This window comes from Tamandua tetradactyla, chromosome X, assembly GCF_023851605.1.
Source record: "Tamandua tetradactyla isolate mTamTet1 chromosome X, mTamTet1.pri, whole genome shotgun sequence".
Lineage (NCBI taxonomy): Eukaryota > Metazoa > Chordata > Mammalia > Pilosa > Myrmecophagidae > Tamandua > Tamandua tetradactyla.
This window is the reverse complement of record NC_135353.1, coordinates 6,752,489-6,766,565: the sequence shown is the minus strand read 5'-3', so window position 1 is coordinate 6,766,565 and position 14,077 is coordinate 6,752,489. Positions and strand designations below refer to the sequence as shown.

Below are 14,077 nucleotides of genomic sequence, written 5' to 3'. Positions count from 1 at the left end.
CGCCCCTTCCCGGCCCCAGCCACCTCCAGGGTCCCGGGGGCAGCCCCGCTGCAACACAAAGCGAGGCGCGCCTGCCCGCCCCCGCCCCGCCCCAGCCCCAGCCACGAGCTGAGACGCCCTGCACCCCGCGCGTCCGCCGCCGCCACAGGTTGGCTGGGGAAGGGGAGGTGCGCGGGGCGCCTGGCCCATCCCCGGGAGCCCCAGGAGCTTAAGGAAAGGGGATCAGTGCCCCCATATACAACGGGGCAGGAGGGACAGTGCCCACCGGACGCCTCACCCCGCCCCCTCCCAGGCCACACCCAGCCCTCCGGCCACCCTGGGCTGCGAAGACAGCAGAGGCGCGTCGTGGCAGCGGTCAGCGCTCAGCACCACCCTCTCGCCGGAGTCCCCGGGGAGACGGGAGGTACCCGGCGGGGAGGGGGGGGAGGCGGGGAAACAAACGATGGAGGAGGTGGCGCGGGGCGGGGGCGACGGGGGGGGGGGAACGCCTCTGAGAGAACGAGGAGCAGCGCCCCCCCACACCGCCCCCGGCTAGAAACCGCAAAGTTTCAGCTCGGCTCTGTCACCTCGGGCCGTAGATACCTCCCGGTCCCCGAAAGCAAGAGAGAAGAAAGGAACGCGAGAGAAAGAGAGAGAGAGAGAGAGAGAGAGAGAGAGAGAAAGTGGGGGGAGGCCGGATCTGTCCCGCTCCGCCATCCGACGTCGCCGCCTCGCCCCCTCCACAAAACAGCTGGGATGCAAGTCTAGGAAGGGGCGACGTGGAGGTGTGGGGGGCAGACCCGGAGAGGCAGGGCGTGCACCCGGGACCCCACCCCAGCCCCCGGCCTGCTGCTCCGACCCTCGCTCCGGCAGCCCGGACGCGGACATCGCGCTGAGTCCCGCGCCCGCCCGGGTCGCCCTGCCCTGCACCGGGCCGCGCCGCCGCCACAAAGGGGCCCCCCCTGGGGGCCAGGGGGGCTGGGCTCGGGCGGCCAGACTCCAGCGGCGTGGGCAAGGATGGGCCAGGCCGAGCCCCGGGCCGCGGGCAGGCGGCTGGCGGCCACCTACCTGTCCCTCCGCCGCCGCTGGCTCCGGGCGGCCCCGGCCACGTGGACGCCCCCGGCCCCCGCAGCGCCCGGCTCCGCGGCCCCCCCTCCTCCCGCCGCTCGCCCGCGCCCCGCGCGCGCCGCCGCCGCCGCCGCCGCCCACACACTGGGCCAGCCCGCGGCCGCCGGGGCCTTTTAAACCCGGACCGTACCACCGCGCAGGGCGGGGGCGCCCAGGGAGGGCCGGCCGGGGCGCGGGGCAACCGCCAGGCCCGGGAGGGAACGGGTCCCCCACCCGCCAGCCCCACTCCACCCCCACCCGGCGCGCAGAGCCCGGCCCCGCGGCACCGCCGGGGGCCCTCGCGAGCCCACCCCCACTCGCTCAATGGCCGCGTCGGCGGCGCGCGCCTCCCCGCGCTCCCGCCGGCCGCCTCCGGCCACCGGGAGTCCCCCCGCAACCCCGCGCGCCCGCGCCACACCCCCCTCAGGCCCACGGAGCCCGGGCGCGGCCCCGATCTCGCGGGCGCGCTTGGGCTGGGCCGGGGTGGGATAGCCCGCCCCACCCCGTCGCTCCGAGGCGCGGCCCGAGACACCTGCTGCCCGGAGCGCGCGCCGTCCCCGCCGCGGCCCCCCCGCCCCCCCACCCCCGGTCCCGGCCTCATCTCAGGTGCGCCCGGGGCCCCGGGGTCGGCGGCTCCACCCTGGTCGCCCTCCCGGTGACGGGCTGCGGTCCCCGAGGGCCCTCTGGGAAGAATACACACGCCCAGCGCAGGCCACGGACACCTGGCGCCTTCCCCGGCCGCGCGCCGCGACCCGCTCCCCGGGCTCAGCCTGTCTGGTCCTGTTCTCTGCTTCAGCAGCAGCAACGAGATTTCATTCAGTGCCAGACAATCCCCCCGTTTAAAGCTTACCGCCCGGTGGCTCTTAGTCGAGTATCAGGCTTGTATAGCCGTGGCCACTAATTCCAGGACATTTGCGGCACCCCCAAAAGCAAGGGGGGGTACCCTTTAGCGGGCGCTCCCTCTTCCCCCGCCCACCGTCTCCCAGCCCCAGGCAGCCGTTCAGCTGCTTTCTGTGTCTACGGATTTGCCTCTTGCTGGGTGTCTTACATAGACGGAATCTGATAAAATGTGCGTCTTGTGTCTGGCTGCTTTCCTTAGTGCAGTGGTTCCAGGGTTCATTCACGTTGGAGCAGGTCTCAGCCCTTCAGTGCTCTCTAAAGTGGCTAAGATTCCATTGTGGGACTAGACCACGTTTTGTGTATCCGTTCATCCGCTGATGGACATTTGGGTGGTTTCCACGTTGGGGCTACTGTGAATGTGCTTCTGGAACATTCCTTTACAGAGCTTTCATTGAGTCCCTGCTTTCAGTTCTTTTGGATATTTGCCTTAGAAGTGGAATCCCTGGGTCACAGGGTAGCTCTCTATTTAACCCTTTGAGGCACGCCAGACTGTTTGCCACCACGTCCCGCCCACCAGGGTACCTGTATCTCCACATCCTCACCAACTCTCATCCTTGTCAGTCTTTTCGATGACAGCAATCCTAGTGGGCACAAAATGGTATCTCATTGTGGGTTTCGATTTGCATTTTTCTGCAAATCAAAGATGATGTTGAGCATCTTTCCATTGGCTTCTTAGTGTCTGTTGTTGGAAGAAATGTCCCTTCAAATCCTTTGCCCATTTTTCAACTGGATTATTTATCTATGCATTATGGCATTGAAGGAGATACGGGCCTTTAGGTCTAGGATTGGAGAACATTTTCTCCCATACTGTGCATTGTCTTTTTGCTTTCTTGATGCTTGTCCTTCGAAGAACAAAAGTTTTAAATTTTGCTCATGTCCTTTTATTGCATCGTGGTTTTGATGTCTGTCTAAGAATGTCTAAGAATCCATTGCCAAATCTGAGCTCCTGAAGATTTCCCCCCATATTTTCTCCTAGGAGTTTTGCAGTTTTAGCCCTTACATTTAGGTCTCTGATCCATTTTGAGTTCATTTTTTATTTATGTTTTGAGGTAAGGGCCCATCTTATTCTTTTGCTTGTACATCTCCAGTTGTCCCAGGACCGTTTGTTGAAAAGACTTTTCATTCCCCAGCGACTTGTCTTGGTGCTGTTGAACAAAACCAGTTGCCCGTGAATGTGAGGGTTTATTTCTGGGCTCTCAATTCTATTCCACCAGTCTGGACTTCTATCCTTATATCAATACCACCGTGGTTTGATTGCTTTAGCTCTGTGGTGAGTTTTGAAATTGGGAACTCTGAATTCGCCTACTTTGTTCTTCTTTTCAAGACTGTTTTGCTATTTGAGGTCCCTTTGCATTTGCATATGAATTTTAGGATCAGCTTTTCCATTTCTGCAAAAATAAAGGCATTTAAAAATCACTGAAAGAATTTGTGACCAAGAGACCAGCTCTGCAAGAAATACTAAAGGGAGTACTAGAGACAGATAGGAAAAGACCAGAAAGAGAGGTGTGGAGAAAAGTGTAGAAATGAAAACTATCAGTAAAGGTAGAAAGAAGAAAAATTAGATATGACATATAAAACCCAAAAGGCAAAATGGTACAAGAAAGTACTGCTTGTACAGTAATAACACTAAATGTTAATGGATTAACCTCCCCAATCAAAAGACATAGACTGGCAGAATGGTTTTAAAAGACAGGACCCATCTATATGCTGTCTACAGGAAAAGCATCTTAGACCCAAGGATAAAACATAGGTTGAAAGTGAAAGGTTGGGAAAAGATATTTCATTCAAATAACAATCAGAAAAGAGCAGGAGTAGCTATACAAATATCCAACAAATTGGACTTTAAATGTAAAACAGTTAAAAGAGACAAAGAAGGGCACTACGTATTAATAAAAGGAACAATTCAACATGAAGACATAACAATCATAAATATTTATGCACCGAGCCAGAATCCTCCAAAATACATGAGGCAAACACTAAAAACAGAAATAGACACATCTACCATAATAGTGGGAGACTTCAATTCCCCACTCTCATCAATGGACAGAACATCTAGACAGAGGATCAATAAAGAAATAGAGAATCTGAATATTACAATAAATGAGCTAGACTTAACAGACATTCATAGAACATTACACCCCACAACAGCAGGATACACCTTTTTCTCAAATGCTCATGGATCATTCTCAAGGACAGACCATATGCTGGGTCACAAAACAAGTCTCAATAAATTTAAAAAGATTGAAATTATGCAAAACACTTTCTCGGATCATTAAGGAATGAAGTTGGAAATCAATAACAGGCAGAGTGCCAGAAAATTCACAAATATGTGGAGGCTCAACAACACACTCTTAAACAACCAGTGGGTCAAGGAAGAAATTTCAAGAGAAGTCAGTAAATATTTCGAAGCAAATGAAAATGAAAACATGACATATCAAAATTTATGGAACGCAGGGAGCCATGGCGGCCTCTGAGGCGGCGGCGGCGGACCCCGCGGCTCTGTGCTCGGGCACCCCGGCCGTCCTGGCGGCCGCGAGGGCAGCCGCCGCCGCCTCGGCCCGTGGGGTCCCCCTGGACCGCTGAGGGGCAGTCGGTCGCAGCCCGCAGCGCCAGGGCAGCAGCCTGCAACCCCGGCGCTGCCTGCCCAGGAGCTGATCCAGCCGTCGGTGAGCGAGCTGTCCCGGGCCATGCGCACCAACATCCTGTGCACCGTGCGCGGCTGCGGCAAGATCCTACCCAACAGCCCCGCGCTCAACATGCACCTGGTCAAGAGCCACCGCCTGCAGGATGGCATAGTAAATCCAACTATAAGGAAAGATTTGAAAACTGTACCGAAATTCTACTGCTGTCCAATTGAAGGATGCCCTAGAGGCCCCGACAGACCATTTTCTCAATTCTCTCTTGTTAAACAGCACTTTATGAAAATGCATGCTGAAAAGAAGCATAAATGTAGTAAGTGCAGCAATTCTTATGGTACTGAATGGGATTTAAAAAGACATGCAGAGGATTGTGGCAAGACCTTCCAGTGCACGTGTGGCTGTCCTTATGCCAGCAGAACTGCCTTGCAGTCACACATCTACCGAACTGGCCATGAGATCCCTGCTGAGCACAGGGATCCACCTAGTAAGAAAAGGAAAATGGAGAACTCCATGAACAACCAGAAGTTGTCAAAAAAGACCATTGAATCATTGCTCAGTAAACCATCCTCAACACCAGACACACAAGAACTAGAAACTTCAGAAATAAAGCTAGTGGCTTCCTTTGAAGACTCCTGCAGCTCTAATGCCAGAAAACAGACTCTTACAACACCTCCAAGATATCCTCAGAAGTTGCTTTTACCAAAGCCCAAAGTGGCTTTAGTAAAACTACCAGTTATGCAGTTTTCTCCCATGCCTGTCTTTGTGCCTACTACAGCCGACTCCTCAGCCAGCCTGTGGTGGTGGGTGTGGATCAGCAGGGCTCTGCCGTGGGCACCATTCACTTGCTTCCCTTGTCCATAGGAACCCTGATCCTCGGCCTAGATTCAGAGACTTGCTCTCTTAGGGAGAGCCTGCCTCTCTCAAAAATTGTGAATCCCATTAATGTGGAGCCAATTAGCACAGGTATTCAAGTGAACTTGGGTAAAAGTCCACCTAGTACTTTACAACAACTAGGGAATACATGTCAGAAGAACAGCATTTCTTCCAGCACTGTGCAGACAGATCTGTCTTATGCCTCACCAAGCTTCATGCCTTCTGCACAATGGGCTTCCCCAGACTCCTCTGTATCGTCTTGTTCTCAGACTGATTTGACATTTGGTTCTCAAGTTTCACTTCCCATTAGTGTTCATACGCAAACACTGTTACCCAGTTCCAGAGCAACTTCATCCATCACTGCTCAGACCGATCCTTTTTCAGATGCTGGTTTCCAGTCAGGTGGGATCTCCAGAGAAACTCAAACTAGTGGACTGCAAAGTTCCACAGATGACGCAGTCCACATGGACCCAGCAGTAATGTGTGGAGACATTTTTGAGAATGTCCATTCTTCATTCAGGGTTTCTACAGACAATATTATAAGCAACAGTTTGGTAGCAGAGACCATAACTCATGATTTGTTACCTCAGAATGACCCTAAGACTTTAAATCAAGATATTGAGAAATCTGCACCAATTATAAACTTCAGTGAGCAGAACAGTATACTTCCTTCACAAAACATGACAGATAATCAGACCCAAACCATAGATTTATTAAGCGATTTAGAAAACATCTTGTCAAGTAACCTGCCAGGTCAGACATTGGATAATCGCAGTCTTTTGTCTGACACGAACACTGGACCCGACACCCAGCTCCCATCTGGCCCAACCCAGAATCCCGGAATAGATTTTGATATTGAAGAGTTCTTTTCAGCCTCAAACATCCAAACTCAAACAGAAGAGAGTGAACTTAGCAGTATGAACACTGAACCAGTCTTGGAATCACTGGACATAGAGACCCAGACTGACTTTTTACTTGCAGACACCTCTGCTCAGTCCTACAGTTGTAGGGGAAATGCTAACTTCTTGTGCCTTGAAATGTTTGATACGCAGATGCAGACAGACTTAAACTTCTTTTTAGACAGTAGCCCTCATCTGCCTCTGGGCAGTCTTCTGAAACACTCCAGCTTTTCCATGAGCACTGATTCATCTGACACAGAAACCCAAACAGAAGTGATTTCCACTAAAAACCTCCCTGCTCTAGAAAGCAAAGTTCAGCTGAACAGTACAGAAACACAGACCATGAATTCTGGTTTTGAAACCCTGGGGAGTTTGTTTTTCACCAGCAATGAAACTCAGACAGCCATGGATGATTTCCTTCTGGCTGATTTGGCCTGGAACACGATGGAGTCTCAGTTCAGTTCTGTGGAAACTCAGACATGTGCAGAACTACACACAGTCTCCAACTTCTAAAAGTGAAGTCCACATTCAGGATGCCATTTAGTTTTCTTCTGGATTTACAAAGTGGGGATTGGGGACAACAGTATTAACTATTGAATGTAGATGTCTAGATTCTTTGTGGTTCTTTTGCCTTTAGTATTTGTAAACCTGAAATTTGTGTATAAATGTGAGTGTATTATAAACTGTATGATATTGATCTAAAAAAAAAAAAAATTATGGGACGCAGCAAAGGCAGTGCCAAGAGGTAAATTTATTGCCCTAAATGCCTATATCGAAAAAGAAGAAGGAGCAAAAATCAAGGAATGAACTGTCCGCTTGGAAGAACTTGAGAAAGAACAGCAAACTAACCCCAAAGCAAGCAAAAGGAAAGAAATAATGAAGATTAGAGCAGAAAAATAAAAGCATTTAGAATTTTGACAGGCGGTGCAGTGAATTTGTGGATCAGTTTGGGAGTGGCGGGTATTGCCATCTTAACAAGGTTAAGCTTTCTGATCCATAAACATGGAATATCTTTCTATTTATTTAGGTCTTGTTTTATTTCTTCCAGTGATGTTTTGTAGTCTTCAGTTTACAGGTCCGGCCCTCCTTTTGTTAAACTTGTTCCTGTTGTATTCTTTGGAATGCTTTTGTAGGTAGAATTGGTGTCTTAATTTCATTTTCATATTGTTTATTGCAAGTATGTATGCAAATATGATTGATATTTTGGGAGGGGGGTGCATGGTCCGGGAATCGGGCCCGTGTCTCCTGTATGGGAGGCAAGCATTCTACCACTGAACCACCCGTGCACCCTACAATCGATTTTTTTTGGTTCATTTTTTAAAAAAATTTTTAATTAATTTTTAAATTAAAAAAATGACAAGAAAGAAACACAAACATTCTTAACATATGTTCATTCCATTCTACATATATAATCAGTAATTCACAATATCATCATATAGTTGCATATTCATCATATGATCATTTCTTAGTACATTTGCATCAATTCAGAAAAAGAAAACAGAAACAAAAATAAAGCGAAAACAGAAAAAAAGTATACATACCATACCCCTTACTGATCCCTTTCATTGATCACTAGCATTTCAAACTAAATTTATTTTAACATTTGTTCCCCCTATTATTTATTTTTATTCCATATGTTCTGCTTGTCTCTTGACAAGGTAGATAAAAGGAGCATCAGACACAAGGTTTTCACAATCACACAGTCACATTGTGACAGCTGTATCATTATTCAATCATCCTCAAGAAACATGGCTACTGGAACACAGCTCTACATTTTCAGGCAGTTCCCTCCAGCCTCTCCACTACATCTTGAATAACAAGGTGATATCTACTTAATGTGCAAGAACAACCTCCAGGATAACCTCTCGACTCTGTTTGGGATCTCTCAGCCATTGACACTTTGTCTCATTTCACTCTTCCCCCTTTTGGTCAAGAAGACCCTCTCAATCCCTTGATGCTGGGTCTCAGCTCATTCTAGAGTTTTTCTCAATCCCTTGATGCTGAATCTCAGCTCATTCTGGGATTTCTGTCCCACATTGCCAGGAAAGTCCACACCCCTGGGAGTCACGTCCCACATAGACAGGGGGAGGGTGGTGAGTTTGCTTGTTGTGTTGGTTGGAGAGAGAGGCCATATCTGAGCAACAAAAAAGGTTCTCTTGGGGGTGACTCTTAGGCCCAGTTTTAAGTAGGCTTGACCTATCCCCTGTGGGGTTAAGGCTCATATGAACAAACCCTAAAACTGGCGGCTCAGCCTATAGCTTTGGTTGTCCACACTGCTTGTGAGAATATCAAGAATTCAACTTGGGGAAGTTCAGTTTTCTCCCGTTCTCACCATTCCCTGAAGGGGACTTTGCAAATACTTTTCCACTCACTGATCAAATCACTCTGGGATTCATCAGGGCATCACCTGGACAAACCAACAAAATCTCATGTCCTATACATAGCCCTCTTTTTAATTGTACATTTTGAAATGATTTCAAACTGACGGAAAGGCTGTAGGAACAGTACAGAGAGCTCCCACGGACCATTAACGCAGATTCACCGATTGCTCATATTTTGTCCCATTTCCTTCGTCATTCCTGCTCATGCTGCCTCTCTCTGCCTCTGTGTGTCTGCGTGTTTGCAAAATATTGCAAAATGTTTTTCTGAACCGTTTCAGAGTAAGTTGAGTACGCCTTGCCCCTTTGCCCCTCAGTGCTTCACTGTGCATTTCATAACTACAGTATGGCTTCCGTAAGCTCTTACATAGCTAAAGAATAATAAGCAAAATCAGAAATCTTAACATCGATACGATGTTAGCTATCGTACAGCTGTTGTTCAAATGTCACCAGTTGTCCCTATAACGCCCTTCGCAGCTTTGGTTTTTCTGGTCTGGGATCCAATTCAGGATCACACGTGGCCTTTGAGAAGTTCCGGAAATTCCAGGAGTCTTTACCTCCTTCAATCTGGAAGAACCTCTGGGCTTTTCTTGGCCTTTCACGACAGGGACATTTTGTCGAGATTATAGGCCAGTTTATTCTTTAGACCATCCCTCAGTTTGGCTTTGTCTGATGTTGTGTTCCTCAGGTGTGTCTTACCAGGAGGCACATCCCTTGGATCCCTTTGGATGAGGTGATGGCTGCCACTTTCCCTTTGTGACTAGTAATTAATTTGTAGGAAGATGCTTTGAGACCAGATAAATATCCTGTTCCCCATCAAAATCTCACCTAGTTGTTAAGTCTCTTGAATCAATAATTACTATGATTGTAGCAAAATGCCAATTTGCTCCCTCCATCACTCCTTCTGCAGTTGTTTGTTGGCCTTCTGCTGTAAGGATGGGCTCCTCTATTGATCTGTGTGTCCGTTATCAGTTTTGTGCTGGTTTGAAACTGTGATGTACCCCAGAAAAGCTTGTTCTTTTAATGCATCTCTGTGGGTGCACACCTACTGTGATGGGACCTTTTTTTGCCTAGGTTGTCTCCAGGGAGAGGTGGCCCAGCCCACTTAACTTGAGTGTTAATCCCCTTGCTGGCCTCCTTTATGAGCAGATAAAAGGCAGAGACATTTTGGGGAGATCTCAGAGCGAAAGAAAACGCCCCCAGGAGAAGCCAGAAGGACCCACAGGAGCTGAGAGAGCCACTTTACAACCAGAATCCATGAGAGAAGGGCCACCAGACGTTGCCATGTGCCGTCCCATGTGACAGAGGAACCCCAGCAGCCTTTCCTCTGAGAAGGTGTCTTCCTCTTGATGCTTTAATTAGGACATTTTCATGGCCTTAGAACTGTAAATCTGTAAGCTAATAGAAGTTCCATTGAAGAAACCCAGCCCATTTCTGGTGTACTGCGTTTCAGCAGCTTTAGCAAAGCGAAACAAGGATGGACTCACAGGTTTTTTTTTCTTCACTGGGCTTATAATTCATTATTGCTATTTATTGATTTTGATGCTCAAATTGTGTTTGATTTGGTTCCTTCAGGCTGCCTCCTGTGCCCCTCCCATATGTCCCTGCCATTCTTTGACAACCCCCTCACTCTCCGCACAACAAGAAGTTCCAGGCTCTTCTTTGCCCTTTTGCCCTCCCCCTACCCCCGCCGGAATTGGCCATTCTTCCAAGGAGCCCTGGTTCCTGTCAGGTAGAAAAATATTTAGAATCCTTTTCAGGTGGGGCTTGATTAGTTTACTGGAATCCTTTAAAAGAGGAAGCAATTTGGAGAGGGCCTAAGAATGACGGGAGGGCAACAGGGCACAGTCACGGGAATGATGAGAGCCAGAGCCCGCGCAGCCATCTTTGGAGAGGAAGAAGGAAAATGCCCCCGGGGAAGCTTCATGAAACAAGAGGCCTGGAGAGGAAGCTGGCAGACTCTGCCATGTTCACCATGTGCCCTTCCAGCCAAGAGAGAAACCCTGAACGTCATCGGCCTTCTTGAACCAAGGTATTTTCCCTGGATGCATTAGATCGGATATTTCTATAGATTTGCTTTAATTGGAACATTTCCATGGCCTTAGAACTGTAAATTAGCAACTCATTAAATTCCCCTTGTTAAAAGCTGTTCCAAGGACTGGATACAAAAACTCAGAAATGGACAGCACGATACTACCTAACTGTAATGTAATTATGTTAAAACACTGAATGAAGCTGCATGTGAGAATGATAGAGGGAGGAGGGCTGGGGACATAAATGAAATCAGAAAGAAAGATAGATGTTAAAGATCGAGATGGTATAATCTAGGAATGCCTAGAGTGTATAATAATAGTGAAATGTACAATGTACAAATTTTTAAAATGTTTTGGCATGAGGAACAAAGAAATGTCATTATTGCAGGGTGCTGAAAATAGATGATAATTAATACTTTAAAATGTCACCTTATGTGTGAGACTAAAGCAAAAAATGTTTATTTGTTACAAAATTTAGATTTTGACTAGAGCATTTCCTAATATAACTCATGTAGATAGTTTGACTGAATGTCATAAGTACTTGGAATCTCAGGTAGCACATGAGTTTTTTTGGTTTGTCCAGAGTGATGCCTCGATGAATCCCAGAATGATTTGATCAGTGACTGGAAAAGTATTTGCAAGCCCCCTTTGGGGAATGGTGAGAGTGGGGAGAAATTCAACCTCCCCAAGTTGAATTCTTGATATTCTCACAAGCAGTGTGGACAAACAAAGCTATAGGCTGAGCCCCCAGTCTTGGGGTTTGTTCACATGAAACTTAACCCCACAAAGGATAGGTCAAGTCTACTTAAAATTTAGGCCTAAGAGTCACCCCCAAGAGAGCCGCTTTTGTTGCTCAGATGTGGCCTCTCTCTCCAACCAACATGATGACCAGTCTCACCACCCTCCACCTCTCTGCGTGGGACATGACTCCCAGGGGTGTGGACCTTCCTGGCAACGTGGGACAAAGATCCTGGAATGAGCTGAGACTCAGCATCAAAGGACTGAGAAAAACCCTAGAATGAGCTGAGAATTAACATCAAGAGACTGAGAGAACCTTCTCGACCAAAAGGGGGAAGAATAAAATGAGGCAAAGTGTCAATGGCTGAGAGATTCCAAACAGAGTTGAGAGGTTATTCTGGAGGTTATTCTTACGCATTAAGTAGATATCACCTTGTTGTTCAAGATGTAGTGGAGAGGCTGGAGGGAATTGCCTTAAAATGTAGAGCTGTGTTCCAGTAGCCATGTTTCCTGATGATGATTGAACAATGATATAGCTTTCACAATGAGACTCTGTGAATGTGAAAACCTTATGTCTGATGCTCCTTTTAGCTACTATATCAACAGAAGAGTAGAACATATGGAATAAAAATAAATAACAGGGGGAACAGATGTTAAAATGAATTCAGTTTGAAATAGTGGTAGGTGAAGGCGAAGGATAAGGGGTATGGTACGTATAGTTTTTTTTTTCTCTCTTATCGTTTTATTTCTTTTTCTGTTGTCTTTTTATTTCTTTTTCTAAATCGATGCAAATGTACTAAGAAATGATGAATATGCAACTATGTGATGATGTAAAGAATTACTGATTGTATATGTGGAATGGAATGATTTTTAATTGTTTTGTTAGTTAATTTTTTAATTAAAAAAAAGGACAAAGGCATTTTATAGAATATGAGGACATCGGGATTCTAGGATAAATATCAGGATTGTAGTATAATCATTGAATGGACTAAGATCCTATTTTAACTTTGTTAAATGCTGCCAGAATGCAATATACCAGAAATAGAATGGTTTTTAAAAGGGAGTTTATTATGGTTCAAGTTTACAGGTATAAGGCCATAAAAATGTCCAAACTAAGGAATCCAGAGAAAGATACCTTGACTCAAGAAATGCTGGTCTGTCATATGGGAAGGCATGTAGCTGGTGACTGCTGATCCTTGTTCCTGGTTCTATTTCTTTCAGCTTCTGATGTCAGTGGTTTTCTCTCTAAGCATCTGTGGGCCTTCACTTAGCTCCTCTGGGGCACAACTCTGGGTGTTGGCTTGCTTAGCATCTCATGGGAAGGTACACGGCGATGTCTGCTGGGCTCCACATCTCCAAACGTCCTTGTCTAGACATCTGCTCTCTCTGTCAGCACTCAAAGCATCTCCAAATATCTGTGTCTCTGTCAGTTCTCAAGCAACTGTTCTCCAAGCATCTGAAATTCCTTCAAAATGTTTCCCTTTTCAAGAACCCCACTAAACTAATAAAGATGCACTTTGAACGGGCAGAGCCATATCCCATCAAATCAAAAGGTCACATCCACAATTGGGTCTGTCACATGTCCATGGAAACAATCCAATAAAAAGGTAACACCCATAACTGGGTGTGTCATAACTCCATGGAAACTATCCAATCAAAATCTCCACCCTAAACAATAGTTGTGTCCTCACAAGATTCGATTAGGAAAGAAAATATGGCTCTTCTGGGGTACATAATTTCAAAACTGCACAGATACCATCAGTGTCATTTTACATCTGTGATTGCATTCTTTTTCCTTCAGGAGATTGTATATTTTCTCAGCCTTTGGTCAAAGCAGTCCTGTTATGTGCTCAGCGCGTCATTCCTCTTTAGGTGGTGGCCTGGGTTCTAGGCCACCACAATCTATCCCCATGTAACAGATTGCATCCGTATACCACAACAACAATATAAAAGAAAACAGAAGAGTAAGAATCCAACACATAGGCAGATAATCCTATAAAGAAATCCTGCCAAGGCTAAGAGAATTAAAACAAGTAGGAATGGGGTAAATAGATCATCAATACTGTGTATGTGCCCTTGCATATGACTTAAAGCTTGTGAAATGTTACGTGAGTGATAAGGAATATATATGTACAACATTGCATGATTATAAGGACACAGGTTCTGCCTTGTGCCATAGTTAAAATGTCCAAAGCCATTCTATTTTGTAAGACCACTTTCTATAATTGGGTGGTCTCATCATTCAACTATGATATTGCTAATTTAGAGTCATTAAATGCATGAGCTCTATGATTAGCTAAAGTTGTTATATGCTTTTTGGTAACCATCACAGCTTCCACTGGGGCAAGAATAGTTAAAGGTTAAAACCAGCATGGGTTATGCTTCACTCAATATCTATATTTAACCATTTCTCAATTGCTAGAAGTGTATGCTAAAGAATCATAAAGTGTGGCAGGGACTTATGGTTGCCCCCAAGCACATCATCCTGTCTATCATAAGGTAAACAGGGTCATCCTTATTGCCCACAGGTC

The 14,077-nt window shown here is 46.9% G+C and overlaps 1 long non-coding RNA gene and 1 pseudogene across 1 annotated transcript in view; both read left to right on the top strand.

Moving 5' to 3' along the window:
- The first annotated feature begins 332 nt into the window (after positions 1 to 332).
- Positions 333 to 14,077, top strand: part of LOC143670457 (uncharacterized) — a 43,504-nt gene continuing 29,759 nt past the window's right edge. The window contains exon 1 of the long non-coding RNA XR_013169363.1: positions 333 to 354. This is a non-coding gene — a long non-coding RNA (uncharacterized LOC143670457). The remainder of the gene's footprint in view (positions 355 to 14,077) is intronic.
- On the top strand, positions 4,447 to 6,948 carry LOC143671196 (ATM interactor pseudogene; annotated as a pseudogene).